Source organism: Amia ocellicauda (genome assembly GCF_036373705.1).
Source record: "Amia ocellicauda isolate fAmiCal2 chromosome 11 unlocalized genomic scaffold, fAmiCal2.hap1 SUPER_11_unloc_6, whole genome shotgun sequence".
Lineage (NCBI taxonomy): Eukaryota > Metazoa > Chordata > Actinopteri > Amiiformes > Amiidae > Amia > Amia ocellicauda.
This window is the reverse complement of record NW_027102664.1, coordinates 456586-462585: the sequence shown is the minus strand read 5'-3', so window position 1 is coordinate 462585 and position 6000 is coordinate 456586. Positions and strand designations below refer to the sequence as shown.

The window sequence follows — 6000 nt, the reverse complement described above, 5'->3', positions numbered from 1 at the left end:
TATAATTAGCAACGTGGACCCCGTTTTCTTGCCGGCATTCAAAAGCAAAAAAGACATACCGGTTGTGCGGCGGCTCCTTTTTAACCGGCTGAATAAAGCACTGGTGTTCGGACCCCGGGGTTAAATCAGCATTACAGATCCTGCATCTCGGCTCCAGACATTTGTGTGGTTTAACCTCATGAAAACGGTACTGGAGGCAACACTGCGGGCAATATTTAGTTTGATCACAATAACTCCGTTTTTTAACCCCCTCAGCAGCGGCCCTCTGTACCTTATGCTCGGAAAAACAGAACGCTGAGAGACAAATCCTTAAGCAATCTTTACATCGGATGGTAGGGGCCAAACCCTTACGACATTGCGGATTGAAACAGACGTTACAGTAACCGTCACAGCGGTGCTTAAGCTTATCATTGAAGGCCTTATAACACCAATGACAAACATACGAACAACCCAAAAAAGCCGTCAAACTCTTTATTCCAAAGTAATGACTATCACTTAGGAAGAGAAACAGTGTCTGTGTATGGGTTTCAGGATGTATCTGAAATTTCACAAATACTTCCTTTACCTCACAACGGTACCACACAACAATTTTTAAAGACAACAACTCCTCAAACTTGGTGATGTCTGAAAAGGTAACCATCTGTTGAGAGTTTAAGCCGGCCCTCTGATGAAGCATTAAAGCCTCTTGCAGAGCTTGGGGTTCAGGCATGTCGGGGGTGAGTAGTTTTATTAAACTGTAAGCAAAACAGAGCTTATTGTCCCCACTGGAACTCACCACTAATTGCCTGAGCTTGGTCCTAATTATGTCGTTCTTCAAGCATTTCGACAGTCTTCTAAGCGCCCCACCCTCAGGGTTACGAACCACATTCATTACCAGAGACAGACTTTCATCAGCTAAGATGGCTGCGTTACTTTGCAATAACGCTTCGATTTTAGCCAGACATCTAAATTATCTCCACTCAGCATTACAGATAGGTTGCTAAACAAATCATCCCCTCTGAGTTCTAACTGTACAACATCTCGAGGTCTGACCCTTTCAGCAACCTGTTCAAGCATTTTCTGCAAGGCCTCGTGTATGTTGACAAATATTTCTGCATAATTGTCACAATTTAAAAGTTCTGCAAAATTAAAACGCTGAATCATTTCAAAATTGTTATAGGCCGGTCTATCTATAATCACGGGATCACTGGTACTCTTGGACACATCATCATTTTGAACAAAGCCTTCACCCCCTACATTCTCACAGAGCATGTCCTCCACAGCCTTATCAGTCTCAGAACCCTCCACATTCCGAACACCCCCACTGCTGACATCTACAAAACCCCCTTTTTGAGGAGGCTCATTTAAAGCCTGTAAAAGTCCTTCAAAGATATCCAACCGGTTAATGTCAAGACCCTCCTCTATAGTGATGGCTGCTTCTGCCGCCATCCTGTGTTCTAATTGTCTCAAATCATTTATAATAGGGGCAGAATTTGGTCGGGGTAGCTCCTCCAAAGCCTCCACCATTTCAAACAAATCGGGGTGAACTAGGGGGTGAACCTCTATAAGCGCTACCGGTGGGAGGTGGTTATTTAGATCATTGACCATCTGTAACAGGTCGGGGTTCACCGGTAAGTCTGTTAATTCACATTCTATCGGTGGTAATTGGGGGTTATTTAAATTATTTATCATTTGTAATAGTTCCAGGTTCATTGGGACATCAGAGGAGTTCACAACAGGGCCGGGGATGTTCTCTCGGGAAGGTCTTTTTGGGGCCCTAGCATGTTCATAATCCTTTAGTTTGTGAGTTCTTTTACCAAGTCAGGACATTTTTTAATTTATTTTTTATTTTTCCAACAACCCACAATAGTAAGGCGTTTTGTGTCTATTAATACATTAAATACGGTACAATTCGTTAGTAAGGGTATTAATAAGGGTGTTTTGGCTCTCTATCACCAGGTTTTGCCCCACTAACACAAGTCTTTGATTTTGTAACTAAGTATGTAGCAACTCATGCCGACCTTCAGGAAGTAGCTCCGGGGGCTGGTGGCCTGGCTCAGCTTCAAAGGATGGTCGCTCCGGTAAATCTCGGTCGAAGGAGGCAGGGAGCGAGCGTATACTCATGGACGGAGACCAAGAAGGCCTTTGCGGTAACACCCTGGCCAAGCGCGGGGTACTGTTCCGCGTTTCTGTAGCCAAGAAACGGGTCTGGGGGGACGATGTTGAAACCAGGCCGTCGTTGGGTGGTGTGTCAGCCCTGACTGACGGCGACCCCTGAGGTTGTTGGATGCCTGCCGACAATGCGGCGGGCTGAATCTGGGGTGTTGAATTACCCCCAGAAGGCTGTGGCCTGAGTAGATGTTGGGGGGTCTCCAAGACCACCGTGGGGGATCCTCTCGGTGATCTCACCGGGGAAGATGTTTGATCCCACTTAGACGGGGTAATTGTCCTCAATAGCTCATCCACAGAATGACTATCCCAAGAGTCTTGGGAAGAATAAAAATATACATTACATTTACATCTTTAAACGGCGACAGAAATCAAACTTAAAACAACATGTCCAGCACATTCAAAACCTTTAGCTTTTTTAGACCTTTGAAAATAGCCTTAGACATTCACTACAACGCCTTATTATTTACAGACAATATATTTATTAGGACTTGATAATAAATGTAAAACAGAGAAGCCGCTGTAAATAAACTGTTTCTTAAATGTTTCTTTAAAAACTGTAATATTGTTAATAAAACACACACACACACAACAACATTTCATTTTTAAACGAACCTTCCAAGTGTAAACGCTTCCTGATCCCGGGACTTCCTGTTTCACAAACGTTTTCACGATCTGTTTAAATATTAAATACAATGAACACCTTCAAGCCTTTTCCTACAACCACTTTAAAACAGAAGTATAATAGCGGGAGATAAGCCAAACAACTTACTAAACCCTTTCGGACGGCTTTACTTCCTAACCAGACGGTACGGCAATCGGTCATTTCTAAACACGTTCCCCAGAAACAAGCCTAGATCTGTCCGGACTTCTAAAGATCTTTCCCAGAACCCCCCGCCCTACAGGAAACGGTCACCCATCGCTTAAATATTAGCCATCAACGGGCAAACAAAGCCCTTTTAAAAACATTAAAGTTTGAAAGATCTTACTTACCTCCACAGAATAATCGTTTCTTATGTTTTTCGGCTGGTTTAGCTTTTTGCACCGCTGTGAAGGTAAGAGACATGTTTAACCTTTAACCACACCGCTTTATAAAAAGCTTTAACCTCTTACAGGCTGCAGACATATACTCACAGCTATCAGATACCGGGGCTGACGGCCTTTCAGATTCTTGAAAGGTTACGGTTCTCGAAGGTAAAACGAAACAAGCCCTCGATGTGGAAGGCCTTTCGTTGTCTCGAACCACGTTTCTTAATACTGTTAGACAGGATAATTTTTTTAAAATTAACAAAACTGGACTCAAACATCTTACAGAAACGTTATACAAACAAACAGGGGTTTAGTTCTTACCCGGTCGGCAGACAGCCTGTCTAGGGACAACCACTTCTCTTGGTCGAGACATTAATCACAGGCCTTTCGATAGTTTCTGTGTAATTAAAGAGACCGGCATTAATATATATTAAAACGTTTTCATAACTCTAATGAGCCGCTTCAAAACCACACACACCCATACATAAGAACCCATGAGCGCAAACACAAAAATCTTACCGTCGTTGTTCCAGATGATCTCCTCAGCGTTTGGAATTAACTCCTGTTGACTGGCTGAAAAATAATTTTACAGAACTTAAAACAGATGTTATAGCCTTATTTACAATACATGCACACAACACGCTCTGAGTCAATGAAAAGAATCTGAAGACTTGCCTAAAAACTCGTTTAAATCGAAGTCGCTGATGTTGTTTCCGGACATTGTTGATCTTTAGTCTTAAATCGAAAGGTCAGTATGAGTCTGTCGAGCTGAAGACCAGACCTTCATACTTATACTGATGGCCACATGCCGGATCTGCTTGTAAGGCATTGTTCTGGTCTGGCCTTTGTGCCGCCCTGTTACCAATTAACATATCAAAACCAACCAATAAAATGACACTGCATCAAATTTCAAATAGAAACCAAGATGGAGACGATCTCTTCCTCTCTACTCTAAACTTTTATTAGAACCTTTAGGTCTCTCAAAAAAACATTTTTAAGCATCAAGACCTATAGTCAACAAACCACTAAGAATATTTCAGGCCTTTATAAGCGCTAAAAAACAACCTGAGCCAAGAAAATAACTATAAAGATCTAAAATAACTAGCGCTTTTAGAGTGATTTTTTTTTTTTTTTTTAATAGCGATGCTTTGTTTGGTATTAAACAAGTCACAAACTACTCAGAACAGCGTTTATCCCCGCAAAAGAGATATTTGGGTTTATTTTACAAAGCTTATAAATTATATAGGTTAAAAGTATTCTGAATGTTTTGATACCACACGCCATACCTACTGTTGTCTGAGCCCACCCCCGCCCCCCATGGTGTGAGTGATTTAGCCTTGAGTGTTGTGATCTATTTAGCATTTTATTTTTTAAACGATTCCTTATCATCAGGGATTGAGACTGCTAAAATACCTTAAAAGCATATCCTTATCTTAAGTCTAACTCTTATGAGCTTTAAGACCCTAGAATGTATTTAAGTAAAACGACTGAACACATTATGTGAGAGATAAAATATAACCACAGCTTTTTTTTTTTTTTTTTTTACAAAAACAATTAACCTATACACACAAACACCCACACACACACCCTCTTTTTTAATTTTATTTTTAATTAAATTTGAGGGGAGAGACAGAGCCAGATACAGTGTGGATAACATAAGTACCCTATGCAAAACAGGCATTGTTAGGACCTGGGATCATAACAGACAACAGAACTTGTTGATCTTATAAAATGATTGGGCGAGAGAGAGAGAGAGACAGACAGAGACAGTGTGAATATGATAAACGCACTATTCAAAACTGGCATTGTTAAGACCTGGGACCATTACAGACAACAGAACTTGTTGATCTTATAACGGTTTAGATTTACTAAACCATTACATGTATATTTAAAAAAGACCCCCAAACACTACAGGAAGAGCCGACCCATTCACACTCTACAGTTGACCAACAAGAACAACAAGAACAACAGGTTATGGGCGGCCTTGTTGTTCAGGGTTTTATGGGTGTACACTTTCTGACGGATATGACGTAGGAATAATTAAGGAAATAACTCTACCTAAAATCACGCCCCCCAATTACGACGTAGGAATATTAATAAGCTTAGGGCATACGTCATAACAAAATAGGCCGCGCCCATAAAACCCTACCATCTACTCATAAGAGTAACAGCAATGTCGCCGATCCTGCTACGGTCGTATTGTAACAGCAACAACATGTATCGATTTTAAAACTGTCAGTTCCAGCGCCTCGCAAAGCTACCCTTCTGTGATCGTTTGTTCTCAAGGTCAGGATTTCTTGACACTCCGAGGAAGAGAAAACGATGGCCGGCCACGTTACAGGGACAGATAACAAGGCACTAGCACGCGTGCACCGCGGGTTGTTTCTGCCCGGTTTCGAACCAGGGACCTTTCGCGTGTGAGGCGAACGTGATAGCCACTACACTACGGAAACCGACCTGCCCTGGTGTTTAGAATGGCTCCCATCGAAGCCGGCTGGTAAAACGCGCACAGGCGTTTCCCGTGGGCCAGCCTGTGAGATAAAGGTTTCTATTTTCACTGACCTATTTTGCATTGCTCAAGGACACATCAGGACACTTTGGAAACTCTTTCAAAGGATGAACGCCCTGAGCTATGACAAGACTTACACTTACCCCAACAAGGTGATGCTCACTGGCTTGTTCAAACAGCTGCTGCTCGTCTTGTGCCACCATCAGACAATCACAGAGCTATTGTGCCTTCTACACCTTACGGTAGCTACAAATCTAACTACTGCTTTACTTTAACAATAATAATGACGGCGACCACGACGACAACAAGAACAA

At 42.1% G+C, this 6000-nt stretch overlaps 1 non-coding gene across 1 annotated transcript; it reads right to left on the bottom strand.

The window, feature by feature from the left end:
- Window positions 1-5557: 5557 nt before the first annotated feature.
- trnav-cac (transfer RNA valine (anticodon CAC)) lies at window positions 5558-5630 on the bottom strand. The gene has a single exon. It is a non-coding gene; the product is annotated as a tRNA-Val (tRNA).
- Window positions 5631-6000: the final 370 nt, after the last annotated feature.